Raw genomic sequence first — 18468 nt, 5'->3', positions numbered from 1 at the left:
TATCTGTATGTAAAAGAGAAAAAAAACATACAAAACCCAGAATGCTTTAATAATACTTTAGTATTTTGTGGTCACCACGAAATAAAACTTCCTACAAGTCACTAGAAGAGTGAATTTGTGAGCAAGTGACATTATGGTTATAGTTTTAAATGAAAACGGAGTATATAAGTGTATCTTCATATACTTTATTGTTATTGGTTGTCAATTTACCCTTTTCTTAGAATGATAATATGATAACAATAGTTTGTCTTTTTTTACATCATTTGGATTTACCATATTGAGTACAAACTGTACTTAAAAAATTAAAAACTGTGCTCGCTTTGGCAGCACATACACTAAAATTGGAATGATACAGAGAAGATTAGCATGGCCCCTGTGCAAGGATGACACGCAAATTCGTGAAGCGTTCCATATTTTTTCAAAATTGTAGAATAGATAAACAAGATTCTACTGTATAGCACAGGGAAATATATACAAGATCTTACGGTAGCTCACAGAGAAAAAATATGAGAATGAATATATATATGTTCATGTATAACTGAAAAATTGTGCTCTACACTGGAATTTGACACAACATTGTAAAATGATTATAAATCAATAAAAAATGTTAAAAAATTAAAAACTATGATGATTATTTTAATTTGTGAAGCTGTGAATTACATACCAGGCCAAGTTTTTTCCCATTGGTTTTCATTCTGTGACCTATTAAAATAGTTGAGATTGAAAAAAAAATCACTTTTCTTCCAAATTCTCATAATTGAAATGTAGGTGTTTTATGCACATATTTTCCTAAAACCTTTTGGAGTGAAATTCTCACAGAATCTCCATCATGGAATCATTTTCACTTCATTTAGAATAGGCCTGCATGAGTAGATTATTCGCAGCTCTTATCAGGAGGAACTAAGTTTCTACCTACTTGAAACACAGTGCCCTGGTTGCCACGACACAATGTTGGATCCATGCTTACCTTTATCCCGATAATGGAGATTTGTTGTCCCAGAATGAGGCCTTCTAACCTGCTCTTTCTGGTGTGTCACTCACATGAAAGACCTCTGCTTCCCTTTACTCTGCTGTGTAGTCCTGGCCTGGGTTCCTCCGATCCTCTTATCCCTCAGAGACCCACCCCTGGGCTCCAGCATCCGCCGTCAGCACTGCTCACGCGAGTCCTCCTACAGATGACCTTGGCCAGCTCATTCATCTCCAGCCAGAGCTTGCCTCCCATTCAACTTCTGGCACCTACAGTGTTTAGAATCACAAGTCCAGCAGTAAATTAATAATATTCACAGGCATCGACTTTAAAGAAGCATTGGATTTAAGAACGTGACAGAGAAAACTAAAAAGAAAAAAAGGGGGAACTGGAGCCTAAGGTCGGGGGATACCTGTTCTCATCTGCCAACTGATTTAATCTTCCTGGGAACCATCTCTTGTTTGGTTTTGCAATTTGTTTGCAATTTGTTTTTCCTTTGCAACCATCTCTTATTTGGCATCTGCCCACCTTGACAGAATTTTGCCTGGAGATTTTGGTAAAAATACTCAACAGAGAAGGACTCGACTCAATTTCCTTTTTCTTCTTTCTCCTTCTTACTACTGCTATTAGGGAATCTCCCTGGCTAAGGGGTTCAAATTCTCTGCCTAGTCTAGTGGTATCCAAATGTTGGTCTGGGAAACTCTGGGAGGGGGGAGCCGAGACTCTTTCAGGGGTCCGTGAGGTCAAAACAATTTTCATAATAATATAAAGATGATCGTTATGAATTGCTTCTTTCTCTCACTTGCTTTCATGGGTGCATGTGTTTCTATCAGTAGAAATCTCTGATAGTAAGAACCAGTTTTCCAGTTTCAATTAATAGAAGTTGCCAGGCAATGTGCTACATAATTTCATATATACAAATATTAAATTGTTACCACAACCCCAGGAGACAGCTACTATGTCAGCTCTGCCAGTGAGTAAACTGAGGCTTAGAGAGGGGGATTTGGACATCTGTAGCCTGCAAAGCCCTATGCTCCTGATAGCCAGAATTTGACCCTATGTTTATCTCCTGTGGTTTTACCTCTACAACTCGATGGTAACATCTGCCTGAATGATTCCATTATTTCCTTTTAAGAAAGGACTAGCAGCTCCACCAACAACTTTCTCTTTACATTGTGTGATCATGAGGTTTGAGTCTTTCCAGCTAGGAAACTGGATGTGACGCTCTATTGGACTCTCAGTAGATGCAATACCTTGTTACTAATTTGTATGTAAGCCACCAATTAGAAAACTTTCTTTTGATCAGAAGGATTTTTTTTTTAAGAAAGTCAGAATTTCTAAGACTGAATCTTCTTCAAAATGTGAATTCTACTCTGTAATGCTGGTTATCTGGCATGATCTGCCCAAGTTGGGGATGTCTCTGAATGAGGTTTGTTTTACGTGGTCTTTGACATTTTAAGACTGACTGGCAGGATTGTCATTTCCTATTACACTTGTAAATGCAACCAGAGGACACTGGACAATGGGCCACCCTCAAAATAAATAAAATTTCAAAAGTGCTTGTCTGAGCATCCCAGTAAGATCAAAGAGATCAGTGGTATTTTTACTGGGCTTGTGTTTTATGATAGCAGAGTACTTCTGTCTTATTTATCATTCATCTAGACCTGCCAATCAGCCAGTATGGGTCAGATGTCACCAAAAAACCAAACTAAATCGAAACAAAACAAAACAAAACAAAAAAGCAGTTACTGATTACATGGCTCCAACCAACTGATAAAATCCACTCCATCTGCTCAGATGCCCAGCTGCCATGGCCGTTACAGTTGCGTGTATTAGTTTGCTAATTAGCCCTGTAATTAGTTTTGTCTGCATGTGTAATTATTCTCTCATGTCGATGGTGTTGGAGGCACCTGCTCTTTGACCAATGCTTCTGTTGACAGTAAGATCTGCTCTATACATGTTTCCAGTTTGGAGTCATGCGTGGGTTCTAATTCTGTAACATGGTTTCTTTTCATCATAAACATGTATAAAAGACTTCCTAGCATATTAAAAATGGCTCATTTGAAAATTTCTTTCTAAAAACGTGCATTACAGAGTTCGACGGACTCTGACTCCATTTGAATAACTCACTGCATGGCCTTCATACGCAAGTTCACTGGGGCCCATTGTTTGGGATATTATTGACTTAACATTCATTAAGAGACTCATAAAAACTTACTTCCTGCATGTTCAGGGCATAGTGTTTAAGCTGTAAATATGGCAATATGGATGTAAATATTGGCTTAAAATGCTTCTTTGAGTCATTTATTTCCTTTATCTTATTGTCTCTAAATGGCCATTCTCTTCTGTTTAGCCTGGCCCTCTCCCAGTCTCCCAATGTGCTTTCTGAATTCCCAGTGGCAGTTTTGTTGGGATTCTTCCCGAAAGAGTCAGGGGGCACTGAACGAGGGTAATTTTTGTTCTCACTCTGTTCCAGACACTCCGTAGCGGCTGAACATGAAGACGGCACTCCACTGGGATGACCTCTGATTCTTGGCAGAGGACAGCGACTTCACTCAGGGAATTCACTCCACTTGAGGAGTCTCTAGTGTTTGTTGAGATCTCTGTGGAAACAAACACTCAGAGGGTCTTTGTGGAACAGTCCAGAAATAATTGAGTAAGCAGGGAGACCCCTACCTACCCCCTACCTCCAACAACAACAGCAAAAAATGTCAGGTTACACTTTCTTTTAAGGACTCCCTAATTGATGTCCTTGTGTAAATAACTGCCGTTTCCCGAGCACTTTCTCTTTTCCCTTTGAGAAAAATACAAAAGAAAAGTCAACCGCATCAAGACATAAATTCATTTTTACAGCTGAATAAGCTTTGTCTTTGGTTGTTTTAAAAATGAAATAAATGGGAAAATATTTGTTAGAGAATAATAAACACACCCAGGTATTTGCTGCTCTTCTTGGGCTGGGCTAAGATTGAAGGGGCTCAGTGAGACCACCTGTGTTTCTTGGTGCAAACCCAGCGGAGCTTCAGAATTTGTAGAGTTGGTTTCAATCCAGCGACCTGGCTACATTCTTGGATCTCTTACTCAACATAAGACATCAAGATCACTGGAAACTTTAACAAAAATATCAACAACCAGGAGAGCCAGTTAGCCTATGGTTTGACCCACCCCCCACCCCAAGCCCGCACACCCTTCCATCAGTCTATTTCTTATCTTCTGGGAAATCAGTTCAGCCTTCAAGGCAGGGGAAGGGGCCACCTGAGGGTACAGCTGCTCAGTCTCCTGTAGGAGATGAGGCATCTACAATCACCCCCAAAGCACACATTTGCAAAGATGGTTGCTTTTTATTCTGCTTTTCCACTTGGCCAAATGGATTCCTCCACAGTAACTCTAAAAGCATCAAAGGAAAAAGCAGCACACTCTGCAGCATTCCACGATGGAATTCAATCAAAGAAACGTAACTCAAAATCATTTCAGAAGCAATTAATAAGTGGCTACGCAGAAGCACCTCTTCAAGGAAGCTGGCTCTTGAGCCCAATAATCTAAAACCAGCCCAAGAATGGCAGCAAAGAGGAAGGAAAAAGATAATAAATCTTATTTTCCACTTGTCCTCTCAGTATATGTCAAAATCATTTGGATACTTCTTGAAGTAGCTGTTTGGGATGTTTTTGTTCAAGTTCCCAAAGGTCTACTTAGTTTAACTACCATTATCTAAAATAGATGGTCCAATGGCCGTATCAAATTTAATAGTAGAAAGTGTGGGCTGTAGATAAGAGTTCGGATCACTGCTGAGTCGGCCAGCCTTGTCTCAGGACCAGGTCTCCCAGTCCCCATCTGTGTGACCTTGGACAGGTGAGTTAACCCTTTTCAGCCTCAAAGTTCTCACATCAAAATGAAAAGATAAGATTCTGGCTTCCCACACTGTGTTTCGTGAGTGCACCGGGTTAGTAGGTATTATGTGAAGAAAGATTTCTGCCTTTATTTGTATTTTAGAAATGCAGTATGAAAGTTACATGGTGTTTTATGACAGGATCACTCACTTCTTTTAATATATGAATTACTGTCATAAATTGGGGGTGGGGGGCAGATCATATTTAACAGTATGTAAACATATTTGACTATGGGACTCTTGTTCTTAGACCACTATGGGAATGGTGTCATCTAAGGTTGCTTCCAGCTCTAAAATTCCATTTTTCAATCTGAAGGAGCTAATTGCAAATTGGCGTGTATACAAAGGTCATCATCACAGCAATTATTAATCATCACTGAACGATGCACTTCACAGGTGGATGTGTGGGAACATGGAAAACAGTGGGCATGAATAACATCCACCTCAGTGGGAGGGTTTTCCTAGTCTCCACCTCATCTCCTTACCATTGAGGGGCTGATCTCTCTTGCACACATGGCCTTGGTCAGGGAAATAAGGCTCCAAACTCATCCTAATGTAAACTGGTATTACTCATGACATCCTATATTTTCCTCACCTCCCTATGGGGCAAGCCATCAACAAGGTCTGTTTCTCTGCTCAGCGTTGTACCCGCTACACATACATCATTTTTTTCCCAGAAAATAAAATAAATCTTCTTTTTAAATATTTTAAACCAGTAGCCTCTGTTACAATCTTAATACTTTAACTAGAATAGTTTCCTGAATCTAATATTCATGTATGACTGACCTATGACCTATATTGAATTGTGTAAGTTTCTTTCTCTCTGTTGTGATTATGACTTAGCATCCCAGGTTAGGAAAGCCAAAATGATGGTAGACGTGAATAACTGAGTTGTCTTTCCAGTGACCATTCTGTTGTGTGTTTTCATAGCTCAGATGTCTTCTTTCCCCAAATTGTGAAAGGTATAAAAGTGATCTGTGATTACTGTTCATACATGATAAAGAACATCGAGTTAATTAAAATTTAAAGTAGATTAGTATTTTAGTTATAAATTTACACTTAAAGTTCTAGATAAAAATAAATGATAAGCATGTTTCCCTGTCAACAATTAATCACCTGCTTCACTTTAGTGATTAAATCCATGTGCGGTGGTGCCAAAACTTATTTAACACCATGGTGGCCATGAAAATGCTCCTCCCAAATCTCCTGTTGCATGGAGTGTAATTGATTGATGGCTTCAGCTGCTACTCTCTGAATACACCACTGAATCTTAGCAAAGTTCACATTTCCCACAGGCATTGCTGAGAAACACAGGACTTCCTTGATAAGCAACGTTGGCTTGTGGACTCTCTATCAACCTTGTCAAAACTGTTCAACTGAACTACTAAGACCGACCCAGACTGCCTTCCTTCCCTTTCTCTTTCACAAGGATGAGACCTGCATTTTGGTCTGATGGCCCTCCCTCTCCATTTTCCCTCACTGGCATTTACGCTAATAAATCTCTTGGGTCACTACTTTTATCTTGGCCTCTGGCTTTTAGAGGCCTTGAGCTAACATGAACCAATTCCCTATTTTGGGACATTCAATTTATTTCAAGTTTTTCACATTTGTCTGTTTGTTTTTAATAAATAACATTGCAATGAAATTTCTTATAAAATCTGATAAGTGGCCATTATTAATTAATTCCTTAGGATATAATCTCAGAGGCGTAATTGTGGGTGGCACAGAAGTATATTTTTTAAGGCTTTTGATACATGTTGAAAAATTGCCTTCTGGAAGTTATTCCAATTTATCTAACCAAAGCAAATTACTCTTTTCTTTTAGAGTGTTTATATTTTTTCTTAGTGACTTGTGAGTTTTGCATATTAAGGACAATAAACTTAGCCAAATAATTTTAAGTGTTAGCAATTATTGACATAAGTAATTGAGTCAAATAACCATATTAATTGAATTCCACCTACTGGAATAAAACTTAAATCTTTCCACATTCATGAGTAGACACACAAACTCGCAATATCTAGAAAATATTGTACATGGTATTATTAAATTGAGCAAAGCAAAATAGAAAAATTTGTCTTCTGGAAGAATTTCTATGAAGCCAGTAATATTAAGGATTGCTGGTAAATCATCTTGGTGAGCAGCTAACAGAATCAGGCCAGAGATAGCAGAGGAATTTTGTGTGGGCATGTGCATTAGTTTACTTTCCAAAATAATCCCATCTGGATGCATGAGAAATGTTCTATCTGTTTCAGCTCATTAGGAGACAAGATTCAAGCAAACATGCTCATTGATTTAACATGCCGGATCCACGAGAAATGAGTCATCCATTGCAATTTGCTCCACCAAGTTTGGGATGGAAGATGGCCCGCATGTGTTTTCCGAGTTGCCCATTAATTTATAGCTCAGAAAACCATACTACATTGGCTGTCTCTAAATCAGGTACCCAAAGCATTTTGAAATTCGCATAGTGGGAGAAAATGAATGGTCCCAAGCTCAACTCTTATTTTAATGGATTCTTTAACCTTTGGGGTCAAAGAGACAACATTACTAATTTTACATAAAACGGCCCTGTATAAAGATATTTCATAGAACCCTTAGTGTACTATACTGAGTCTCGACATAAAAATAGGCTTTGAAAATGTACTTTAAGTACCTAGTTTAGAACTGTTCCATTTTTCCCATGTAAACAATATTTATTTCCTGTTCTTTTCTACAACTACTGACCAACTCTTGGATTCCCAAGTGAATAACAAAAATCTTACTAAACCCATAATGGACTGAACAGGAGCTGTGAGGAGTTACAGAGACGGCATGGCTCCCCACCCTTAGGGTTTCCCTAGCTAGTAAAAAACAGAAATGAAAATGCCTAAAAACCATTTAGGTCCATTTAAAAGCTGCAAAGTATCAACTTACTTTTAAGGGGCAGTAATAGAGAAAGGGAGCTTAACATTTGCATTACTGACTTGAGCAAAACAAAAGAAATGAAACCATGAGCCTATTAGAAGGACCAATGAAAGAAATGGCCCTTCAGAATGTTATATATTCATTTTCCTGGAAAATGCCTGCTATTTTAACTTTCAGCATATCTCTTGACGCAATAATCTATGATGATTAGTGTGTTAATATTTTTACAACACATCTCTTTATTTGATTCTGACATTTAGACCCCTAACAATAGGAAGGTAGATGGTTGTGTGTATGTGGTCATTTTAATTGTGTAGTGTATACTGCAGTTAGAATTCTTTTTAGCACTAGGATAATTACACTAATGACTTTGTTTTAAATCAATTGTATGAAATAAACCTGTAAGCAAAACCACTTGAAATAGCATGAATAATGTAAAAGCTTCTATTTTTATATAACTGACTGAACCACTTATATTGAGATTTTTTTAGGACCAAGTGATTTAAAATAATGTTTTCTTTATTTAAATTATAATGACAGAAATGTATCTCTGTTTATCAAAGCCAAAGAAGCTGACAAACAGGACAAATGCAGAGCCCCAGCTGCCTGTTTGACAATTTTATTGCCCCTGAAGTGTGGATTGGATGAATTCTTGTTCTCTTTCTGTCCTAAACTGTTAAATTGGTATTTTCAGTGCATAAAGTTAAAGATTGTCACATTTATTCCAAAACTGAGCACGTCTCAGGGGAAGGAAGAGTTCCTGCATGTTGTGGCTGAGAACTGGCCTCCCAAAAATGCCTATGTCCTAATCCCCACAACCATGACTGTGCTATATGATATGACAAGAGGGAAGGAAACTTGCATATCGAGTTAAAGTTGCTAATCAGGGGTGACTTTAAAAAAATGAGACCATCCTGGATTGTCTGGGTCTATCCAGTGTAATCACAGGGGTCCTTAAATGTGGAAGATGGAAGGCAAAGAGTCAAATCCAGGGAGAGACCATCATGAGAAAGACTTGATTGGCCATTGCTGGCTTTGAAGATCAAAAGGGACCTTGAGCCAAAGAAAGTGAGTAGCTTCCAGAAGCTGAGAAAGGCAAAAGGCGGATCCTCCCCTAGGACTTTCTGAAAGGAATGCAGCCATACCTTCACCTTGATTTTAGTCCGTTGAGAGCCATATCAAATATTTGACCCCCAGAACTATAAGATAATAAAATTGTATTGTTTAAAGACACTAAATTTGAGATCATTTTTCACAGGAAGATAATATACTATAGGGTCAGTCAGTCATTTGGATTTTTAAAGGTCAGGTGTGTTTATGTCTATGTGTATATTGCATGTGTATGTATAATACATATACACATGCATATGCACTAGATTTTATGTGTTATTAAATGTGAGTTTTTAAGCATGATGATAGGCCAAATTCAGGTAAAGTTCTCATGGATGTTTCTATTTAGGGGAGTATAACTCAGTAGTAATATAAAAGTACTTGGAAAATCCTAAATCTTAAAAAGTAACCCATTTGTATAAACTTTGCAGAGAGCTGTATGACTAGAAACTCATATCTGGGGAAAACAAAGTCTGATTCCTCCAGATTGATTGTTTTAGGCAGGAAGCTACAAGAAGATGTCCTCCATGAAAAGAACAAAGAAGGCCTCATGTCCAGGAAGGAAGGGATCCAACACAAGAGTGACAGAAGGAAATCCTCAGGATTACAGTGAAGAGAAAGCCCAAGATGACAATGCAGCACCAGAAATTTGGGATGCCTGTCCATACTAGAAAGGTCAGTCATATTCTGGGGAGACACCTTTCAAGAGTGAAACCAATAAAATAATCAATGCTCTAAAGGCACAAGTTTGGGCTTGAATTAATGGCAATTATTAATTCTGTAAAAACCAAAAAGTAGTGCAGAAAAGGAATAGCAATTACATTATACTATATAATTTCACTGCCAATGTTTTCACAACCACAATAATACAACCCTGAGAAGTGAATGAACCAATGTTAGGCTATAACCTTATTAGGAGAATGGGGGACAGGAGGTTGCTTCTGTAGTGGATGATGGGGTGTGAAAGAGACTAAGTCCTTATTTTCCAAAGTGAGAAGCTAAAAAATTAAAGTCTAAATACATAGGTCATGTCTATAAGTTCAAAATCAAGAAGTAGTGAAATAAGCAGGTTCTTTAGCCATGTGGAGGTAAATACCAAAATAACCAGTTATGTGAGTTGAAAAGTCTTTTCTACTGAGGAAATGGTCTAGGGTAGAGGGGCACTGAGCTGCCGTGTATCTCAACAAGCCTCATACAGCTACACTGTACTTTAAACTACATGTATGTTTAAATTATGTTCAATAAGTAGCCTAATGAAATTGAAAATTTACATCTAAGATAAACAGTATGTTTTAATAAGTACCTACACCTCCCATCTCTGCTGAGCCCAAAGCCTTGATCTCACCAAGGGTTGATGTTGTTGTTGATACAAATTAGCCCTTGGGTTCTCAAGGTTTCCCAGTGACTTCACCACAGGATAAAGAGGTCTGAAGGTTGACACTTTGTAAAGAGGATCATTAAACACATTAAACACATCTCATCCCCTTATGCCCTGTGAGTCTGATATCCATTGGAATTCAACTATCTTATATGTTAGTTGCAAGCCTGGATTTGGCTTTTTAGTCAAGGGAAGATTTCTTTCAAATTTCCTAGAAATCGAGACTTAGCATTCCTCATGGGGAGAACTGTGAAGCAGCATGTCCAAATTTGCAAGCAGGGTGCGCCCATCAGGCCCCAAAACCCAGGTGGGCTGCCAACCTGCCCTTAGGTCGTGGGCACTGGGCCTTGAGCCATGTGTGAGTTGCACAGGAGTAACAGGAGTAGACAGTATGTGCCTACCTTCCAGAGAGATGAGAAGTTCTTGCCTTAAGAGATGAGAATAAAGGGAACAGGAGAAAAGAGTCTCTCTTATATAGAGAACTTGAGAGGGCCAGTAGCTGCCATCAGTTAGTTAACAGATGTTTATGGACTCAACGCCTGACACCAGGCATTGGATGCCAAACTTAGCATAGTTCTGGGCTTTGCCAACTGACTTCTCAGTAAAACTTATGGACTCATTGATTCTTAGCCTCCTGACAAGTTACATCTTGTTCCATTCTCTCTCTTTCTCTATTCCTCATTTTTGTTCTGGGGATGTTTCTCTCCTTTCTTTCCATTTTCAAGTTTGGGTGCAATATCTATTTGAGAGATTTCTAAAAACAACCCAAAGCTAAAACAACCAAGCCAAGCATTAAAGATATAAACTAGCAACAAGAAAACAAGCAGGTATCTTTTATGTTTTGTTGCAGCTTTATACTATTGAACTGTTTTGCAGCCAGCAACAAAGCAAACAGATGAAAATTCTCTCTGCTGATCCAGAAATACCATTTACGCCTGTTAGCATTTTTACATAAGAAGAAAGATCCTTATGAAATCATTTCTTTCCTGTAAATCAGAAACAAAATTATTTTGTAGAATAAAGTCCCTGCTTCCCTATTATTATGATAGCCTGTAAATCTGGAAGAAAGGACAAGGAAATGTTGTCTACATCAAGGTGAACTCTCTGAGGATGAAGGGATAGCCTTCTATGTAGCCTCATTAGCTGATGCAAGGACATTACATTCTGGAAAATAGGCAGGCGCACTGGGAGGAACTGAGGAGATTGAATCTAGTTAGGCATGAAATGAGATTCCAGAAGTAAAATATATAGAATGCAAGAATAAGCAGCAAAAATGAAAAAGAACTCAAAGACACTTTGTTCTGAATTCTCACCTAGGACACAGTAGTGCAGAACTAAAGTAGCCCAGTGCATTTGCAGCAGAGTAAGGAAAATGGCTCAAATGGCTACCCCTTCTTGAGTGCCCACTGTATGCCAGGTACTGTGAGATGTTGTCTCGAATCCTCGTGAGAACCTTGCTAGGCATATCCATCCCCTTTCACAAATGAAGGCTGAATCAACTTGTCCAAGGTCACCAGGCTGTTACCTACCATGGCCAAGATCCCAACCTAGATCCATCAGATAGACAGACTCCAAAGCCATCCTGTCTCCATCATTCCAAACTGCCTGTCAGTGTGTTAAATAGACATTCCAAAAATGTTTTTCAAACTAATGAATAAATGCAAGAAGTGGGTTCAGGAAAAAAGGACTCTGAAATATGGGATTACAGCTATTAGAAGGAGGGTATAAATATGCATCAGACTTGAGTAAGGACTTTTGTGTGTTTTCTGAAGAATGTGCATCTGGAAGTGAGATTTAGTTGATGGATAGAAAAAGAAAGAGGAGGTCTGTGAGTAAAGAAAAGTTGCTAGAGAAAACAACTTTATTTGAAAGAAAAAATGACCCTAGGGCAATAATAAAAGCCATCATAGGAACACTGAAAGCCAACAAAAAATAATATTAATGGGAAGTTTGAGAAAAAGAACAACAATCCTGGCAGCAAAAACATAGATTAATTGTTATGTCGATTCTACTTCTGATTTCAGTGATGTTATACCAGAAATAAATGTGGCTCCTAATTAACTCAAAGCTATATAAGATTCTCTTATTCATTGAACTTCATAACGCAAGCAATAGAATATGTATTTCAGCATCTTAAGTGAAATTAACAAATGATCATGCTACTTACCCCTGGGGATATTTGGTACTAATAACATTGCTTATTCATGTAAGTGCCAAATGCTTTTTAAGTCTTAAGTTTCACTTAAATTAATACTATTCATAAATTCTATTCTATGATACTAAGTTCTGCAGGTTAATTATATATCTTACATTGCTTCCTTGTTACCAGTTTTACTTGTCTTTAAGTGGATCTTTCTTGTTGTTTGAAAGAGGCCCGATCACTCTTATTAGATTCATTGCCTTGTTTAATTAGGTTAGCTGACTGTTAACTCTATTGCATTATCAATTCCATGATCTCCCCTATATCTCCCCTAATACTGTCTTTGATGCTGCATTCCTTAAGAAGAATGAGTTATTCATCAATAATGTGGTGTAGAAAAAATGTGGATTTCCATTCCCTTTCCAATAAGCTGCCTTTCACACTGAGTATCCTCTTCCTCTTCCATCACCCTGAATACAAAATCCCCACAATCATTATTGCCTCAATCACCGTCACCATCACCATCAAGTCCTCAACAAATATATTTTCTGGCAACACTTTTGTGACTTGTGAAGTTTTAGCATCACTCCACGTATATACTGAGCTTTTAATGGAGCAATCTTCTCAGACATGGTTCCTGTCTTCCAGGAGGAGTTTACCTCCCCTCTAGCCTTATTCCTCACTTCTTTTCTTCAAATTTCTTCCATTCAAAATGGCCTACTCACCATTCCCCTTCTATAACCTCGTCCCATCTCCTTACATTTGTACAGGCTTTTCTATTTAAGAGGCATTCCCTTCCCAAGTCATCAGATTCAGTGCAAACGTCACATCCTCCAAGAAGCCCTCTATGTTCTCCTCTCTGTACTTTCTATCTCTTTAAAATCTTCTCACTGCACATCCTTACAGTTATTCATCAATCTGACTTTTATTCCAATATTTTATGTCTTCCATACAGTAGAATTTAATACATGTTCATTGATGGAATGGACGAATAAGTGAATTTATAGTGTTGGCCTTGGTTTAGCTTGCAAGAGTTAACACGTCTTTATCCTCCACTGGAATGGGATGGAACAGAGGTATCAGTATGCATGTTTATATCCTCCTGGCAACTTTCAGAGTAAATCCCACAAAGTAGACACTCACTGCATGTCTGCTAATTCAAAATAAAGCTAATATTCTGATGGAGACTAAGTAGATGACTGCTGTGAAAAGATGACGTGTGAGAATATTGTTACAGCAGCAGCAATGCTCAAGAATATGGAAATGTCTTTTTAAACTGAAGTATAGTTGATTTACAATGTTGTGTTAATTTCTGGTGTATGCATAGGGATACATTTATACATATATATATATATATATATATATATATATATATATATATATATATATTCCTTTTCATATTCTTTTCTGTTATAGGCCATTACAAGGTACTGAATATAGTTCCCTGTTCTATACAGTAGGATCTTATTATTTATCTATTTTATATACAGTAGTTAGAATCTACAAATTTCGAACTCCCTATTTGTTCCTCCTCATCCCCTTTCAAATGTCTTTTAAGAGATAACTGACCAATTGTCCTGACCATACCATTAAACTTGGTTTTCAAAACTCAAGTAAGAAAAAATAAAGTGTTCCTACAGATATGGAGGGGAGATTAATGGGCCTTGGTTCTGAGAATAAGAAGAGTCATATCTCTTCACTCCCCATTTCGTGATGTTCTAAACTGGTCGGAGGATGGGGCATAAGAACAGCTGTCTGCATCCTTGTTCTCTCATGTTCTCTGTGCCTTCCCATGATCTACAGGCATGCAAGGGGTAATGGAGTCACAGCTGTCTGCGCTGGTAAGCAGGCACACAGTGGTGAGTCCCTCATGGTCCCAATGCCTTTAAGTGGCCTCCAGGATTACAAAGTGAGAAGAAGGAAGTACATAACGTCATGGGGAGAACTTGAGCTGAAGAATCAGACCCATCTCAGTTTGAATCCTGGATCCAATCCTTCCCCAAAGTCACTCCACTTCTTGGATTATCATCTTCCTCATCTGGAAAAGAAGTGGGATAACATCTTCTGCTCCATAAGATGGATCTGAGGATAAGCAGATAGATGGATGGACAGACAGACATTCTGGAGTACAACTTCTAGCATTCCAGGAGGAAAAGACTTAGTGTTTTCAACTTTGTTGGGACCCGGAATTGGAATGGATCCCATATTTACCGAATTTAGAACCTTAAGTAATTTGAGATCTTAAACAAATACTGAGACTAGTATAGATATATCAAAGGTCTAAGGCTACCTAGACAACGGTGTTAATATTAAGTAAGTCGGAGTTCAGGGTGGTAAATATTTGTAGCAAATACAAGCAACGAAAAGCTCTATTGTGTCTTAGAAGTGAGGAGTGACTCGCGTGTTGCTGCATGTTCCAGCAAAGTGGAGTTGAGGAAGAAGTCGCTTTTTTGTCTAGTTACTCAGCAAGGCTTTGGGAAAGAGGTGAAAATAGGGGAAGAGAGGGGCCTAGTTTAGCTAAGGATACGTGGCGTTTCCAGGAATGAGGATTAAAAGGAATTGATTAACTCATCAAAAAAGACAACTCACGGGGACTATAAAATAGAAAGGAAAATAAGAAACACCTGGGTTTCTCCCCCTGGTGTGCGCGTGCACAATCTCATGCTATCACTTATTTACTCACTCATTCATTCATCTATTCAGTCATTTAACAGGTATTTAGTAGGAACTGTGTACCAGGTGATAAGGGCTGAGAACAAAGCAGAAAGTTCTGTGGGCCCCATGGTGTGGTGGGGTAAACAATCTCTTGAGTGTATAATTATAAAAGGAAAGGTAGATGCTACAAGAAAACCCTCAGTTCTCGCCTCCGTATAATAAGGGATTTGACTAGCTAATTATGTGTCTCTTCCATCTCCAAAACTATGTTTGTGAGTGTTAAAGCCCACTTTGCCAATACGCACTTTGCAATTCAGCTAAGATTGTCCAACAGAACATTGCCTATTTCCAACGTTCAGCACATCTGACATCCCTGAACAGCTGGCTGTTACCTTTGCAGGCACTTGAATGTACACTTGTGCCTACAAGCCTGCAGACCTAATCACACACACACAGGCCTTGGAGTGGCACAAAGCACTCAGGGAAATGTGGACATTAGAAAATTATCTTGGGAAATTATCATGGGATTAAGAACCTGCATTAAGGTCAATAGGCGAATAACTACAAGTATTTGTCCGTTTTTATGAGCTAACAATACTTAAGACATTATCCTTCAGGGATGAAATTTTGTTTCTTAATCTTTGTCTGTCCAATGGTTGATTTTCCTGTAACTCTACGAAATAAAGAAATTTTCCTATGTTTTAAACATAAAAAACACGAGTTCTTACGATTTTTTAAAGAAGTCTCAAGTAATTCAAAGCTGCTTAAGCACTAAACCTACAAGTTATTTCCCCCTTCTTGTTTTTGAATCACTCATCTCCAATGTATTAGTCACATTCCTTGAGGCTGAACTTCATGTTATTAATTTCTGAAAACTTCTCTTTATATAAGGGTATCTGGATTCCTACAAGAGCATTAGAACAAGATCAGTCTGTTCCTGACATGACAAATTATACGGTTTCTATGTGAACATTGCCCTTCTTCATTCAGAGTCAGAGAGACTGAGAGCTGAGATGACTCACGCCTTCCCGACACTGGTGGAACCAGTTTACTTCCACAGACCCTTAAATACCATCAAAGATGAACTCAGATCTGCCCAAGAGCAAGCAACTCTTGGAAGATCGCATTCTAGATAAGTGATATATCATTAATAAGATACAGACTCAGTGTAAGTTTAGCAATAGAATTATATCGATCAAAATCAGAAAAGGGGCTGAGAAAGCCACTTTGTTAAGCCCTGATGTTGGCCCCAGACAAGTCAATATTTAAACTCTCGTACATGGATGTTTATACATCAAAGCAGCTTGGTAATGTTCATTTTGGTGAGGAATATCAACATCTTGATGTTACAAATGAACAAGTAGAGACATATTTCAAATCACAAAGTTACAGATAAAAGCACCAACAGTGTGCCAATGCTCAGACCTCCTGCAATGCTCTGGAAGCCAGGCTGCATTTCTCCACTTGATCGAAGCTTGCCATTGCCCTCAGCACTCTCAAATTCTAAAACTGTCCTATGTATCCTTCTTTTTCAAAAAGGCCCTAGGTGTCAGAACCCTGGTCCAACATATCTTAATATTTGCATATATAAAAGTAGAATGATAGGGAGAAAATGGACTTTATAGCCCCTTAGAATTGCATTAGGACCCTGCTATGTCAATTTCTTAACCTTCCTCCTCCCGAATTTCTTAATCTGCTATAAAAAAAAAAAAAAGATGGGGCCTATGTCACAGGGATTTATGAAGATTGAACAAGATAATACATTTACTGTTACTCCAAGGATGTTAGTTAGCATTCCCTTCCCTTCTTAAAAACTAACAGAGATTTTCTCCACAAAGAAAGACTGAATAAGAATATACTTAACATTTTCCCCAGAAAAGCAAAAGAAAATTTTGCAAAGAAAATAATCACCAAATTACTAACGAAAACTCTAGATCAAAGACCACCTATTAGTACAGTGGTTATGAAACTAAGTTCATCGAGCTAAGCCTGGAATCACTCCACCAACACTGCCCCTGGTGGAGACCTCCCACGCTCCGTTGCAAGTTCGTACTCCTGGCAGTTGAAGCCAGAGGATGGGTTGTGATGACAGGATAAGCTTTCTCCCACAATCCACCTCTAGTCCCTTCCGTCCCCCTCACCCCAACATCTTGGGTTTAGACAGCATGGAGGCAAAGGCTGGGGCTTAGTAACAGTGACAGTAGTGTCATCTTCCTTGAATCCTTTATGAAAGGAGGGAGTGTATGAATGTAGAAGTAAATTCACAAGTTTCAGAACTAGTGGCAACCACAGAGTGTTAGGAAAAGCGGAAAGAGTGTGGGTTTCAGAGTCCGATAATGCTCTCTGCCACTTCTTAGCTGTGTGCTCTCTAGTGAGATCTGAAGCTTCCAGAGCCTCAGTTTCCTCACTGGCATATGGAGAAATAATATCTGCTAATGACAGTTTTCCTTTAGATGAAAACTATAGTGTCTATAAAATGACTCGGCCAGGTCCAGAACCTGGGCCACCGCATAGTTGTCAGTGTTCTTCCAATGTGCCACACCGACCTCAAAGGAGGATTTGTTGTATTTGAAAAAGTGGAAGGGGAAGGTAGAAATGTAAAGGTTACAAACAGCAAAATAATTGAAGTATGGTAACAGTAATAATAAGTTGAAAGGATGGGCAAGGGGTTAACTCACCAGCCTAATAGTGACTCAGATTTAGAAAGGGCAGAAAATATGATAAAAACAGGAAATGAGACTTAAGGAAAGGCAAAGAACTTCATCCTTTAATAAACTGATTTGGATTTCATAGTGAGTGATCCAAGACAAAGTACAGCTAGACTGGAGGACTCATGCACTCAGTTAGCCCTTTAATACCAGCAGCTACCTGGTTAAATTTTTTTAAATCACATTTATAGTGGGATTTTTCTGATAGTAAGGAGAAAAAAAAACCCTTGTTTTTGAAAATTTAAGTACAGAAGTGTATAAACAAGAAAATGAAAAGCATCAGATTCATCTAGAGATAAATCATTCATTTGTCTTTGTTTATTTATTCAACAAATAAGCCATGCAATGTTCTAAATAATGGAGACCCAATAGTGAGCAAAAACAAAAAGTTGCCATCTCTCAGAGGGCTGTCATTCTATTGGGGAGGGAGACTATGAACAAGGAAAGTATAAATCAAGCATTTGGGGGTAAGTGCTGTTTGAAAAGGTTGTCTAAGGAGGTAGGGAGAGGAAGTATTGGGGTGAGATTGGTGTGTCTTTTAACACAAGTGGTCACGTGGGGAGATGGCACTTAGGCACAGTCCTAACAGAAGTGATATCACCAGCCACACAGAAGATTCCAGGTGGAGGTAAGAGTAGGTGGAAGGGGAGGTTATTTGGTGGATATTAAGAACACAAGGAGCTAGTGTGTCTGAAACCAAAAGTTGGAGAAGAATGGTAGAGA

General features: G+C 38.5%; 1 non-coding gene across 1 annotated transcript; it reads left to right on the top strand.

Annotated features, from left to right (window-relative positions):
* The first annotated feature begins 311 nt into the window (after positions 1-311).
* LOC123613876 (U6 spliceosomal RNA) lies at positions 312-418 on the top strand. The gene has a single exon (XR_006721308.1). It is a non-coding gene; the product is annotated as a U6 spliceosomal RNA (small nuclear RNA).
* Positions 419-18468: the final 18050 nt, after the last annotated feature.

This window comes from Camelus bactrianus, chromosome 14, assembly GCF_048773025.1.
Source record: "Camelus bactrianus isolate YW-2024 breed Bactrian camel chromosome 14, ASM4877302v1, whole genome shotgun sequence".
In the NCBI taxonomy this organism is placed as follows: domain Eukaryota; kingdom Metazoa; phylum Chordata; class Mammalia; order Artiodactyla; family Camelidae; genus Camelus; species Camelus bactrianus.
The sequence above is the reverse complement of the archived record's forward strand: the minus strand, read 5'-3'. Positions and strand labels throughout refer to the sequence as shown.